This window comes from Saimiri boliviensis, chromosome 12 (genome assembly GCF_048565385.1).
Source record: "Saimiri boliviensis isolate mSaiBol1 chromosome 12, mSaiBol1.pri, whole genome shotgun sequence".
NCBI lineage: Eukaryota > Metazoa > Chordata > Mammalia > Primates > Cebidae > Saimiri > Saimiri boliviensis.
Genome location: NC_133460.1, coordinates 94,457,180 through 94,472,912, shown reverse-complemented (window position 1 = coordinate 94,472,912; position 15,733 = coordinate 94,457,180).

The following is a 15,733-nucleotide window of genomic DNA, read 5'->3' as shown; positions in this document are numbered from 1 at the left end:
CATGGTGGCGGGCACCTGTAATCCCAGCTACTCAGGAGGCTGAAGCAGGAAAATGGCTTGAAGCCAGGAGGCAGAGGTTGCAGTGAGCTGAGATCACGCCACTGCACTCCAGCCTGGGAGACAATGCAAGACTCTGTCTCCGCTCACTCCCACTCCCCGCAAAAAAGAAAGAACACTAAATGAAATAAAGAATGTCGTTTCTCAGTCATACTAGGCATAGTAGGTACTCAACAGACACATGTGCCTAGAGGCCACTCTGTGGAACAATGTAAAATTAACCTCGCTAGAGAAAGTCCTATTGGATAGTGTTGGCCTGCAACGATAGAGGCCAACTTCAGAGTACAGGTGTGGCTCCACCCGGGCCTGGAAGTATAGCAGATTTAGATAGACGAGGAGGGAAAGGGTCTTCCAGGTGGGACAAACTGGGTTCAGAGGATGGAATGAACCTGGCATACCGGGCCAACACTCAGCAGGAGAGGACTAGCTGAAGTAGAATATTCCTTCTGAGGAGCCAGGAAAGCCATCATCACTGATGACAATAGGCAAAGAAAATGCAATAGAAAAGCCCAGCCTCTTCCTCTCAATTCTCAATTGAAATTGAAATTGATGGGATTCCCATAATCCCACCCTTCACATTTACTCCATTCCATCAAGAGGAGAGGGTTATGGTTCAACCTTGAGCTTCTGATCTTGGGGGGTGGCAACTTGGAGTGGTAACTAATTATCTGCTCTATTTGAAAACACTGCTGGGAATGGATGGTGTTGGGAACCTGAACCTGCAACCTGTGACCTTCCTCCCCACTCAAGCTGGCCTTTGAACCTGCTTTGTCACTGAGATATGATGAAAAGTTCAGAAGTCAGACCCACTTGAATTCAATTGCTGGTACTTCCACTCACCAACCAAGTGCTCATAGGCAAGCCATTTAACTCCTCCAAACATCAGTTTACCCATCTACAAAATGGGGATAATAGCCCTGGCCTCACAGGATAGTTATGAGGGTTCAGTGGGATAACAGTTGCAAGGAGCCTGGCATAGTTCACAACACAATGAAATGAATAATCTATTCATTATGTTATTTCCTATCACACTGAAGCTGTTTATGGGTTCACTGCTGTTATTTTTTTTTCTTTTTTTTGAGACAGAGCGAGACTCTGTCGCCAGGCGCCAGGCTGGAGTGCAGTGGCACAATCTGGGCTCACTGCAACCTCCGCTTCCTGGATTCATGCAATTCTCCTGCCTCAGCCTCCCAAGGAGCTGGGACTACAGGCGCGCGCCACCAGGCCCAGCTAATTTTTGTATTTTTAGTAGAGACGGGGTTTCACTACGTTGGCCAGGATGGTCTCGATTTCTTGACCTCGTGATCCGCCCGCCTCGGCCTCCCAAAGTGCTGGGATTACAAGGGTGAGCCAGTGCGGCTGGCCTCACTGCTGTTATTGTATCTGTTTCCTTATGAATTAAAAATTTTTTAAATACAATTGAATCCATCAGTTTTTCTCTAATAATTTGTGTTCTTTGTCTTATATAAAAAAATTTTTCCCTACCTCAAGATCTTAAAGATTGTCACCTATATTTTCTTCTAAAAGTGTTTTTAAGTATATTTTTAAGTGTAGGCTAATATACTTACAGAAAGGTGCACGGATTACAAAAGCGTAGCTCCAGGAATTTTTGTAAAGTCAACACATCTATGTAAGCAGACCCAGATTAAGAGAGAGCATCATCAGAAGCCAGGGAGCCCCACTCTGCTCTCCTTTAGTCACAAGCCCCCTAGCCAGGGTGAGTATTAATCTGACTTATAATGCAACAATTTAGTTTTTCCTGTTTTTGAACTTTATAAAGGCTTACATATCCAGCAATTCTCTTAGGTGTCTGAGCCCTATTTGTGAGATTCAGTCACATTGTGCATACAGCCATAGCTTTTTCGTTCTTATGGTTTTACACTATTCAACTGTATCAGTAGACCACAATTTATCCATTTCACTGTTTTTAGACATTTGAGAAGTTTCCAGTTTTTGACTACAATGAACAGTGCTGCAATTGTATGTGCATTTTGGCGAATGTATGTATGTGTTTCTGTGGGGTGTGCAGACCCAGGAGAGGATCATTCCTCAGTTGCTATCCTAGTCTCCAAATGTTATAGCAAGAGGAAGGCTTGGGGCACATCTGCACTGCTCTCTTGCAGAGAAGGAGATTACAGCCCAGTGCGGACAGTGGTCTGCTGAGGTCCTGCAGCTCACATGTGGGAAAGCTGGGTCTCCTAAGAGCCAGAACCCTAATTTGTCCTGCTTTTCTTCGACTTCTATACCAATACACCCCTTCTCATCTCCTCCAACTCCTCAACGTAGGAGCTCCAAATCAGAAAACTGCAGCCCCTTAGGGCATATACAGTATTGCTTTCTTTTTTCTTTTCTTTTTTCAGAGACATGGCCTCTGCTGCCCAGGCTGGAGTGCAATGGCACAATCATAGCTCATGTCAGCCTCAAACTCCTGGGCTCAAGTGATCCTTCCACTTCAGCCTTCTTGAGGAGCTGGGACTATGTGCCACCTTGCCTGACTAATTTTTAAAGAAACAGATATGTGGTCTTGCTATGTTGCCGAGGCTGGTCTTGAACTCTTGGCCTCAAGCAATTCTGTCACAGGGGGCTTCCCAAAGCATTAGGAGTACAGGTGTGAGCTACCACACCCAGCTTAATACTGCTTTCTTGATTCAGCTTCAATTTTCCCTCTTTCTTGGTCAAACTTCCCCTGAAAGCTCAGAACACCTCCATGCCTTTTAGTTCCAACTCTGCTGTAACTATTAACCTCCGTGGTCTTCCCTGAACACCCTGCTACTGCCCTGTGACATGTCCTTTTCATTTTCAGCACACCTGGAAGCTTCCTTCTCTAGGGCTCTCTAGCACCGCTGGCAGGTAGTATGGACCTGTCTGATAATTCCATTACGCTTATAATAAAAGCCCCTGTCCTCACCTGGCTCCTTGACAGCTGGTGATAACCCATCTGTGACCCACCAACCATGGCTCCTTCCATTGGCTATCCTGGACCTCCTTGGATTTATAATGTACAACTGTATTGCTATAATCCTAGGATGTGGGAGGCAGCATTGAAAGAGAGATGCTGCAAATCTAGCTGTAGAAGGGGCCTGCTTAGGCTGGGCTGGGTCCCCTCGGTCAGGCTGCTCCAGTGTACTGGTGCATTCCACCCAGGGCAGTTCTTTCTTCTGTTCAGTGACTTTGTCAGCTTTGGTGCTGCTAAATCATCAAGACATTACTGTGAGGGCCCACTCCTTTACCTCCTTTAAATATTAGGCTTCCAAAGAGGCCTTTCCTGACACTCCTACATAGATTACACCCCACCCCACTTCCAACAACGCAACTTCCCTTCCCTTCCTTTTTATTTTTCTCTAGCACTTATAACTGCCTTCCATACTGTATTTTTATTTCATTGCTTGTCTCTTTCCATTAGAATGTAAGCTCCATGTAGGCCAGGATTTGGTTGATTTTGTTTTTTTCTCTATCGCTGCCACTTAGACTGGTGCCTGGCATATCTTAAGACTAAAAAGAAATTTACGAAATATGTGAATAAATTCAGAACTTATCTGGAATTGGTGTCTCAGTCCTGCTTTCCTCTGTTTTAGATCTTCAAACTCTAAAGCATTGATCTTACCTTCTTTCTAAGGCTACGTGACATTACCTAGACATTTGCCACAGAAAAGATCTGCTTGTAAGTGATCTTTATTTGATAAAGTGGAGGAAATTTCTCCTTTTTTACTGCAACACAAAGTTTGGCATGTGAGTTGGGTGGAGGGGGACACTTTAGCTGAATGGTAGGTTCACTTTGGCTGACGCTTAAACAAAATGGCCCCTAAGTTTGCATCCACTGAGTGTTCTGCTGTCATGAAGGGGCAGGGCTCAGTCATCTTTAACTCCCTTCAGCATAGTGCCAGGAATATAATAGGTGCTTAATAAATATTGTTTAATCCAGTCTTTCTCATGGACTTCATTTACTGCTCTTCTCAGTCAGTTGAGTTTTGCAAAGAGATGGTTCTTTCTCTAAGTTGGCAGGTACATCTAGATGGGGAATCTGAGCTCCTTGGAGAAGGAAAAAGTTCTGAGTATTGTGGACTGCATGTGCGATCTACACATTAATTGTTGTATTAAATGAAAGTGAGCATCTCCCATGTGCTGGGAATTGTCCTAAGCCCCAAGAATGTAGTGTGGGAACAAGACTGGGACAGCCACTGCCATCATGGAGTTTGCAGTTGAGGGAGGCTGGCACAGATGACACTTGTAAGGCCAGGAGGGCAGCGAGGGCTTGCTTACAGAAGACATTCTACCTGTTCCCTGAAGAGTGAGAGATATGCAGGTGAAGAATGGATTGGGGGAAAGGTGGTGTGTAGAGGGGCTCATTCTGAGGATGTGCAATATCCTCAGAATGTGGAGCAGGATGTGCAACAGTCCAGAGGCACAAAGGAAGGTGAGACGGGAGCCCAGAGAAGGCGCATGGAGGAAGCAGAGCGTTGGGCAGAGCCTTACCCAGTTCAGCAGCTTAAAGTTGTTTTTTTTTTTTTTTTTTTTTTTTTTTTTTTTGAGACGGAGTTTCGCTCTTGTTACCCAGGCTGGAGTGCAATGGCGCGATCTCGGCTCACCGCAACCTCCGCCTCCTGGGTTCAGGCAGCTTAAAGTTTTTAGCCTTTGAAAGTCTGTTTGCGGTTTTCTTTTCTTTTTCTTTTTCTTTTTTTTTTTTTTGAGACAGAGTCTTGCTCTGTTGCCAGGCGCCAGGCTGGAGTGCAGTTGTGCGATCTTGGCTCACTGCAATCTCCACCTCCCGGGTTCAAGCAATTCCCCTGCCTCAGCCTCCCGAGTAGCTGGGACTACAGGCGCATGCCACCGCGCCCAGCTAATTTTTGTATTTTTAGTAGAGATGGGGTTTCACCATGTTGGCCAGGTTGGTCTCTATATCTTGCCCTGTGATCCACTCGCCTCAGCCTCCCAAAGTGCTGGGATTACAGGCGTGAGCCACCTAGCCCGGCCTGCAGTTTTCTTTGCTAGTTCATTTAAGGTGTACAACATGATATTCTGATATACAGAGTGAAAATCTCACGTAGTTACCCTTTTTGTGTGTGGCAAGAGCACCTAAAGTATATTCTTTTAGGAAATTTCCAGTACACAATACAATATTATAATTATAGTCCTCATGTTGTACATTACTCTCTAAATGTATTTATCCTACATATGTGAAACTGTGTACCCTTTGCCCTAAATGTCCCAATTTCCTGCCCCTGCTGTAATCATCATTTAATTCTGTTTCTATGTATTTGACTTTTCCTTTTTTACTAGATTCTACAAATAAAATGAGATATAATGCGGTATTTTTCTTTCTGTATCTGGCTTATTTTACTTAGCATAATGTCCGCAGGTCCACCCATGTTGATACAAATAGCGCGATCTCCTTTTTTTTTAAGGCTGAATAATATTCCCTTATGCAATTTCTTTATCTATTCATCTGTCAATAGACAGGGGTTGTTTCTATATCTTGAGCCTATTTGCAGTTGAAAGGCCCTGGAAACTGGTGATTGTGGTGTATAACATGAGATTTATCATCTCTTACTTTTGTCTTCTTTACTTTACATCCACATGATTCCAATCCCCGCTAACTTCAAAGGAAGGAAGGGAGACCTGGGTTGGTGACGAGGTCACACAATCGCAGCTTTTTGTTTTGCTCTCTTTCCATTTGAGAGTAGCCCCTCCTTTGTTTGAAGCTGCTGGAAGGTCTCTTTGTGCCAAAGAGCTGGGGGAAGCCATGGGAACAGGTTGTTTTCACAGCTGTGCTGAACTCCAACTCAGAGCTGTCCGTCCCACTGCTCACACACTTGGGCATCTCTGGCAAAGAGGGAAAGGATATATGTTGTGCCCTTCCACATGTGTTCTGAGCTCATTTGTCTCTGAGCCTCACCCAGGGGCCTGTTAAGCTCTGACTATTGAGGAGTGAGCCAGGACTGCAGGAAAGCTGATTCTTTAGCATAACAGTAAGGCCTACCCCATGGGCAAATCTACTCTGGTGTCTGCAGGTGTGCCTTGCTTTACACAATAAGGACATTGACAAAACCCTAGACCGATGGGACCACATGCTGGCCAGGGCCACCACCTCCTCTTGTGGAGGAGGAAACTGCTTTCCTCATAAGTTTAGTGACCTAGATGGTCTCCAAAGACTCTTCCAGTTTTGACAGTCTATGGTTTTATGAAGATGTGTAGATATCAGATTTTTAAAATGCACCATGGGAGCCCTCCAGGAATAATAGAGCCAACATTTATCATATTCTTTCTGTGCTTCAGACAGTGCAAAGTACTTTTCTTGTGTTCTTTCTTTGAGTCTTCAAAAAAGCCTTCAGAATCAGGTATCCTTTTCCCACTTTACAGATGAGGCTTAGAGAGGAAAAAGTCAGTTGCTCAAGATCTTAACAGCTAGTAAAGTGCAGAACAGGCATTCAAGCCTTGATCTATCTGACACCAAGGCTCGTGGTGTTAAACACCTGTGGTAAGGTGAAACTCCTTTCAGTGTCTGTGACCCAGTTGCAGATTAAGCTTTGGTCACCTCCAAGGACTAAGAGCCTGCGAACAGCCAAAAAATGTGCAGTATGCTTTTCACAACGAACACATGAATGAGTCCAGGCATAATGGCTGACAGAGGACTTTAGCATGCAGAGTTTTGCGCCACAGGATCTGTTGGCCTAAGATCCATCGAGACCTGCAGGTTAGCATGGTGCACACTAGCAGTTAGCAATTGACTAGGAGAGCTGACACGCTGCACAGCAGCATGAATTCAATGGCAATTCATGGAAACAAGTAAGGCCCAGCTCCTCACACTCGGGAAAGTGAAGGGCTTCAGTTCACAAGTCTGCATGCTGTTCCCACACCTACCCTTTGAGGAGGCATGTGCTCTGATGCAACATGCTGTCTTTATTTTTTTGGAAATCTGCAGAGGCTTTGCTGTATCGGCTGCTTCTTTTGTGAACTTAGACCAAAGGGAGACCCACAGCCTCCTGCTCACTCTGCTGCTCCCCTGACAAGCCCCACAAACCTGCAAAGATCTCAGTTGCCCACCAATATCTGTCTGTCTGGTATCTGTCTCTTTTCCACTCTCTTTAACCGGGGCCATGTGGGATGGGGTTACTTCTACAGACAGCAAATATATACATGCCTCATATGTGTCTCAATTATCTGGAATAAGGGTACCAAATTAAAATACTTTCAGGAACTAGGCAGGTAACATGATAAGAGAGGCCAACTGGATGGGTACTGGGAGGTACTATTCAACTCTAGCCTGCTGGTTGCAAAATTTAAGGAGAAACAACAGGTCCAATGCTAACAGATTTTTTTGGGGTGTGTGTGTGTGTGTGTGTGTAATCTCTTCATTTTTATGAGCTGGCAACTATTTTCTAAAAAATCTTAAAATACCTTGTAGGGTAAGCTAAATACATCTGTGGGCTAGAATCAGCCCGTGGTACCCGGAATCACCTAATTCTCCACTTTGTTGTATGTATGAATGCAGCCCTTGCTCTTGGAATTATAATTGCCCCAGTGTTTGCTAAGCCCAGATGGCTGAGAGACTACAGGGTGAACTGATAAGGGGAATAGAGAGGAATCAGAAGACCTGGGTTTCAGTCTTGTTCTCTGTAAGCAGCTGTGTGGCCTTGCTCACATGAATCTCAATTTGGTTTGAGCATCTTTATCTATAAAATGAAAGCATTGGTGAAAGAATCTTTAGGGCTCCTTCTAGTTTCAAAATTCCATGTCTATGCCTTTAATTTAAATGCCCGATGTACTTTTTTTTTGTTTGTATCTAAAATACTAGGCTAGATACTTAGAGACTTTGGCTTAAGTAGCACTGTGGTAGCAAATCTGATTTACAAAAGTGAAGGGACCCTTGAAGTGATTTTTCCAGTGGATTCCTTAAAAGGAGAGGCTAAATAAGAGTTCACTCTAAAATTATATGCCACTCCACCTCCCCCAATGACAAAAGTAATTAGGAATTTCTTGAAATCTGGGGACAGTTGATGGAAAAAAGAAAACAAATATATTAATAAAGAATAGCAAGAATAGGAATTGCAGGTGGGAATGGTGCAATCACTTTAAAAAAAGCAGTTTGCCAGTTCTTCAAAATATTAAGTATAGAGTTACCATATGACTCAGAAATTCCATCCTGAGTATATATCCAAGGAAAATGAAATCTACCTACAAAAAAACTGATGCACAAATGTTCCTAGCAGCATTATTCATAACAGCCAAGAAGTAGAAACAACTTCAAAGTCCATTTGAATGGGTAAGTAAAATGTGGTACATTCATACAGTGGAATATTATTCTGCAATAAAAGGAATGAAGTACTGATGAATGTTGGATTACAGATGAATCTTGAGAACTCTATGATAAGTGAAAGAGGCCAGTCACAGAGGATGATGTTTGTAGGATTTCATTTATTTGAAATGCTCCGAAGAGGCAACTCTACAGAGATAGAAAGCAGATTAGTGATGGTCTGTGGCTGGGGAGGATGGGAGGAATGAAAAGTGATGCTAAAGGATACAAGATTTCTTTTTGGGGTGATAAAAATGACCTGAAACTGACCAGGCACAGTGGCTTATGCCAGTAATGCCAGCACTTTAGGAGGCCTAGGCAGGTGGATCACCTGAGATCAGGAGTTCGAGACCAGCCTGGCCAACATGGTGAAACCCCGTCTCTACTAAAAATGCAAAAATTAGCCAGGTGTGGTGGTGGACGCTTGTAATCCCAGCTACTTGGGAGGCTGAAGCAGGAGACTAGCTTGAACCCGAGAGACACAGGTTGCAGTGAGCTGAGATTGTGCCACTGCACACTAGCCTGGGCAATAGAGTGAGACTCTGTTACACACACACACACACACACACACACACGCACACAAACACACAGAGTCCTAAAATTGCCTGTGGGAATGGTTGCAAAACTCTATGAATATAATAAAAGATATGAATTGGACACTTTAAAGAGGCAAACTGTATGGTAATGTGAACTATATTTCAATAAAGGTATTTAAAAAGAAAAAGTGAGGGCAAAAAGGTTATTAAAATGAAGGAGTAGATGAACAAAAAGTTAAACAGAGGTTAATGAGAAACTAGGGAAAAGAATATATATGATTAGGTTACATTACTAACCCGTCTTTTTAGAACTACTCATTGTATTTTGAGAAGGGGCTGCTTTTAGCAGGCAAATTGTGATCAGGGGAAGGGATGATTAACAATAATAAATAGTGATTTTCATTCTTGGATATGGTCCTAGGCACTAATTGTTTTTCTGAGTATTTTTATGCACTGTTTTGAAGCTCAGGCAGCCTGTTACTCTGTTTTTCAGCTCCATTTGTTTGAGTTTGGCAGATTTGAGTTAGTAATGAGGATGCTTTATGGCAAGGGACACTCATGACATCAGTACACACAGGGCTGCCAAAAGTCTGGGGGCTCTGCCAAGCCCCAGTGAGTTGCCCCATGCCTTGCAAAATCCAAATTGCAAAATGAGAAGAGTGGAGGGCTTGCTAGTTGGTGTTAAGTTTGGGGGATTCTTGCTTAAGTGCCAAAGGTGAAACCATTCCGGTAAGAAGTAGTTACATTAACTTAGTTGCGAGGGCAATTCCAGTGAAGTTGAAATCCAGGCTGTGCTTTGTCAGATTCTCCAGGAGGAAGAGTCACAAATGTGGATATCAACGGTGGTCTGGCAGGTAAAGCGGAACAGCATACGTGGTGAGATGGAGGGCTCTCTGTCCCATTTCATGGGGCCAGTCTCTGCGCGGTTTATGCTGCTTGTTACTGTATAGAAGGAAAGACCAGTATTGCCAAACCAACCTACTGATTTTTCAAAAGAGATTGAAGACACAGATTTTTAAATAGTGAAATCTTCCTCTTTAAATGTTTCCATCTAATTAGAATTTTAAAAGAAATGTAATAGCCCATAGATTGGGAGAAAATATTTGCATATTATGTACTTGATAAGCAACTTGCATCTAGAATATATAAAGAATGCTTACAATTCAATAATCAAAAAGACCAAATAACCCAATTTAAAATGGGAAAGGGATCTGACTAGACATTTCTCCAACAAAGACACATAAATGGGGAATAAACACATGAAAAGAGGCTCAACATCATTAGAATCAGGGAAATGGAAACTGAAACCACAGTATGACTTGAATACTTCATATCCACTAGGATGGCTAGAATTGAAAAAAAGATAACAAGTATGGATGAGGATGTGAAGTTGGAACCCCCCCGCAGTGCTGCTGGGAATGTAAAACAGTATAGCCACTTTGGAAAACAGTGCAAAAGTTTTCCACCAAGAGTTAAACATAAAGTGACCACATGACTTGGTATTTTCTCTGATACACTCAAGATAAATGAAAACATATGTCTGCACAAAAACTTGCTCATGAATGGTCATAGGAACATTCTTCACAATAACCCAAAGTGGAAGCAACCCAAAAGTCCATCAACTGATGAATGGATAAACAAAGTAATAATCTGTACGATGAAATTTTAATTGGCATATTTGGTCTAAAAAGGAATCAAGTACTGAAACATCCTACAACATGGATACATCTTGAAAATGCTATGCTAAATGAAAGAGGTCAGTCACAAAAGACCAGATATTAAATGATACAATTTTTATGAAATGTCCAGAAGAAGCAAATCTATAGAGACAGAAAGTACATTAGTAGTTGCCTAGGGTGGAGAGGATGGGGGGAAATGGGGAGTGACTGCTACAGAGTATGAGTTTCTTTTTGGGGTGATGAAATGTTCTAAAATTTTGCTAATGCTTGCACAATTCTATGAATATATTAAAAGCCATTGAATTGCACACTTTAAATTGGCTCAATGTATGGCATGTGAATTATATTCCAATAAAGGTCTTATTAAAAAAAAATATAGTGCTGAGCACAGTGTAATCCCAGCACTCTGGCAGGCTGGGGTGGGTGGATCACCTGAAGCTGGGAGTTGGAAACCAGCCTGGCCGGCAACCCTGTCTCTACTAAAAAATGCAAAAATTAGCCGGGCGTGGTGGCACACACCTGTAGTCCCAGTTACTTGGGAGGCTGAGGCAGGAGGATGGCTTGAACCTTGGAGGTGGAGGTTGTAGTAAGCCGAGATCTCGCCACTGCAAGCTAGCCTGGACGATAGAGTGGGACACTGTCTCAAAAAAAAAAAAAAAAAAAAAAAGAAAAGAAAAGGAAAGAAAATAAAAAAATATACTCAGGGCCAAATAAAACATATTGGATTTGATTACTGCGTAGTAGACTGGAAGGCATTTGTCAACCCCAACACCATAAGAAACCAGAGAAAAGGATGCTTTGCCAGTTCTGAGGTCACACACTTATTTAGTGGCAGAAACAGAGTCTGAACTTGTCTCTTGACCTTGACCTCTAGGCCATGCTGCCTCTCTCCAAAGCCCAGTTTTGAAGGCATGGTCTGGAAGGGATTGTGAAAAGTCAGCATCATAAACAGCTGGATATACTCTCTTTCCTTTCCCACATTTTGCAAAGGTTCCCCAAAGGCTTCTTGAGGAGGGGATAAATTATAGTAAAAAGGAATACTCCTTAAAGGAAGAGACTGCCACAGAGCTACCCTGAGTCTTTCCCTCATAGCATGGGTCTGTGTGTTTCAAAGAACACTTACTCTGTATGTTTCTGATTCATTTGCACTTAGCTCATCAATATGTTGTTTGTGCAAGAACCATTTGATGTTCAAGAAACCCTCTGGGCCTCTTAAAGGGCTTTTTAAAAATTTGAGCCAGAGAATTGAACTTTGCCAAGAGTAAATGGAACTCAGATATCAAAAGGTCTGAGTTCAGTTTTCATTGAATACAAAGGGTGAGTAGATGCTGAACTGAGCCAAATGCATTCTCCCACCCTTAATTTACAGTACATTGTTTTGGCAGACTCTACAGTCTCGAAAGTTGGCTTGTCTTCTCCCATTCCTTTCTAGGGTGCAACCTCAAGCCTATCTTTTAGTTAACTCTACAAAAAATATGGCCATGTGACAACGATTTATGAGAGCCTCACTCATCACTGTTCCTGTAACTATCAATTTTATTAGAACAAATTGAAATGTTTGAAAAGGTTAAAACTCTTCTCTAAAGCTGTAATTTTGTTTGATCTCCTACAGAACTTTCTATTATTTTTTTTTACTCCTCTCATCTGGGAGTTTATCAAAAGAGATGTTGCTCCTCTTTCAGTAAGTGGTCAGGTCATCAACCAATTATCAAACTGAATACTTGAGGGCGGCTATTACTGGTAGTGCCCAGATTTGGAGAACAAAACAAGTTCCTTTGCTCTGCCTTCAGGAGTAAGGGTCAGAGAAATTATTAGTACTTTGAGTTTCTTTTTAATAAACAACAATCTCAAAAAATGGCAAAATTAAAATCAGCTCAAGTTCTGCCACCTCAAGATATGCATTGTTACGATTTTGTTGATCATTTTCCTTTAATTCTAAAAATGTATTTAGGCTGGGTGTCACGGCTTGTGCCTATAATCCCAACACTTTGGGAGGTTGAGGCAGGAGGATTGCTTGAGCCCAGGAGTTTGAGACCAAGGCTGAGCAACGTAGGGAGACCCTATTTCTACCAAAGGAAAAAAAATTAGCTGAGTGTGGTAGAGAGTGCCTATGAACCCAGCTATTCAGAAGGTTAAGGTGGGAGGATTGCTTGAGCCTGGGAGGTCAAGGCTGCAGTGAGCTGTGATCACACCACTGTACTCCAGCCTGGGTGACAGAGCAAGACCCTGTTTCTTTCCCGGCAAAAACACTCTATTATCTGTATATCTATATCAGTATACATAGTAATGGATATATTATTATAAAATGGGATATTATATTGTTCTACAATCTTTTTCCATTTGTTAGTTTGTGATTTTCTATACTAATAAAACTGTATCTACTCAGGCATAAAATTCAATTGTACAGACGGTTACTTAAGTAAAGTCCAGTGGGAAATCTGGTTTAAGGTGTGGCAGGATTGTGCTCAAACACTGTTCTGAGGTCTGCTTCTCTGCTTTCTATTTGTGTTCCTTTCTGCTGCCTTGGTGCCATTCACATGTTGCACATAGAGGCAGCAGTTCAAGTATATGCATCCAGGATCTCGGCTGGCAGAGGACAGCAAGACTCTGTTCCCGCACTAACCACAAAAACCTCATTGCGTTGTGTTGATCCCATAGCAATATCTGATCATATCGTTGTTGCTTATTCCTGAGTCACATGATACACTCTTGGAATCCAAGTGTTGCACTAGGATAACATAGACTGCGAATGGGGAAGGGAGGGAAGTAGGGAGATGTGGGCTTCAGAGGGAAATGGGAGGATAGTTATCAGAAGGAGAGTGAATGAATGTTGGGTGGCCCAAATCACAGGCCCACAATCCATACACTTGGACTTTTGGAACTTGTTTTGTATTAGTTTCCTAGGGCTTTCATGACAAAGTACCACAAACTGGGTGAGTGTTTTTTTTTTTTTTTTTTTTTTTTTGAGACGGAGTCTTGCTCAGTCACCAGGCTGGAGTACAGTGGCACTATCTCGGCTCACTGCAACCTCCACTTCCTGGGTTCAAGTGATTCTCCTGTCTCAGCCTCCCAAGTAGCTGGGACTACAGGCGTGTGCCACCATGCCCAGCTAATTTTTTTCGTATTTTTAGTAGAGACAGGGTTTCACCATGTTAGCCAGGATGCTCTCAATCTCTTGACCTCGTGATCTGCCTGCCTCAGCCTCCCAAAGTGCTGGGATTACAGGTGAGCCACTGTGCCAGGCCCAAACTGGTTGATTTGCAAACACATCTGTTGTCTCACTGTTTCGGAGGTTGGAAGTCCAAGATCAACATGTCCATAGGGTTAGTTCATTCTGAGGGCTGTAAGGGAGAATCTGCTCCATGGCTCTCTCTTAGCTTTTGGCAGTTTGTTGACAGTCTTTGGTGGTTGTTGGCTTGTAGATGTATCATCCTGATCTCTGCTTTCATGTTCACATGGTATTCTTCCTGTGTGAACAGTGTGTCCACATTTCTTTATTTTTTTTAAATAGAGACACGTCATATTGGATTAGGGATCCTTCCTACTCTAATATGACTGCATTTTAATTAATTACATCTGCACTGATCCTATTGCCAAATAAGATCTCATTCTAAGGTACTAGGGGTTAGGGCTTCAACATATGAATTTTGGGAGTCACGATTCAACCCAACACATTTCCACCTTTTTTTTTTTTTTTTTTTTTTTGAGACGGAGTTTCACTCTTGTTACCCAGGCTGGAGTGCAATGGCACGATCTTGGCTCACCGCAACCTCTGCCTCCTGGGTTCAGGCAATTCTCCTGCCTCAGCCTCCTGAGTAGCTGGGATTACAGGCACGCGCCACCATGTCCAGCTAATTTTTTGTATTTTTAGTAGAGACGGGGTTTCACCATGTTGACCAGGATGGTGTTGATTTCCTGACCTCGTGATCCACCCGCCTTGGCCTCCCAAAGTGCTGGGATTACAGGCGTGAACCACCGCGCCCAGCCTCCGCCATTTTTATATTTCTGGCTACTTCTAAGACCCATTCAGTCTGGGTATGAATGCCAAAACTAGCTACCTCCCTCTTTCTGCTGCATGGGCTAGGAGATTGGATGAGGCCACCTCTAGGGTCCCTTCCATTTAACTTCACGATTAAGTGTCAGGGCTAGGAATCCATCCTGCCATCTGAATGTATATTATAGTCCCACTGCTTACTAGCTCAGGGACTTTGGGCAAGGGGCTTAACCTCTGCAAACTTCAGTCTCCTCAACCAGTAAAATGAAGATAAGAGTCCTTCATCCATTGGTTTCTTGTAGGTTAGACACACAGCCTTCAGTAAATGTCAGGCAGTGTGACTGTTCCACCTCATTGATGATGTAAGGACTGCAGAGCCAGGAGAAGAATCTATATAACTCCCAGTCTTCTCATCCTCTCATGATAATTCAGCACCATAATTTCTTCAGAGGTTCTCTTGTTAGAACTTCAAGAGGGAGGCCGGGCACAGTGGCTCATGCCTGTAATCCCAGCACTTTGGGAGTCCAAGGTGGGTAGATTACCTGAGGTGAGGAGTTGAAGACCAGCCTGACCGACATGGTGAAACCAAGTGGTCTCTACTAAATATAATATGGTTTCTACTATATACAAAAACTAGCCGGGCGTGGTGGCACATGCCTGTGATCCCAGCTACTTGAGAGGCAGGAGAATCACTTGAATCCAGGAGGCCAGAGGTTGCAGGGAGTTGAGATCGTACCATTGTACTCTAGCCTGGGCAACAAGAGTGAAACTTAGTCTCAAAAAAAAAAAAAAAAAAAAAAAAAAAAAAAAAAAAAAAAAAAAAAAAAAATAGGAAAAAGAAAAAAGAACTTCAAGAGGGAAAAGGGTTCCTTTCTTATCTTGCAAACCAGAACTCAAATCCAGCTTAAGGAACGCAAAGTATTTCTCTTCCTCCCCTAAATCTAGATGCCGTAAATTCTGAGCCAACTTCTTTTCTTTTAGGCAGTGTGATTATTAAATACCTGTCCTCCTTAGGTTCTTCTTATCTCTTTCTCTCTTATCTGTTTTCTTTTATAACTTGATTTTTCCCACCAGCTTTCAGATGTGGGCTGGAACCAGTATTTTATTTACAATCTCTCTCTTTTTGGCTCCATAAATACGGGGAAATGGAAGAGACGTGTGCTGCTTTCCCAGGAAG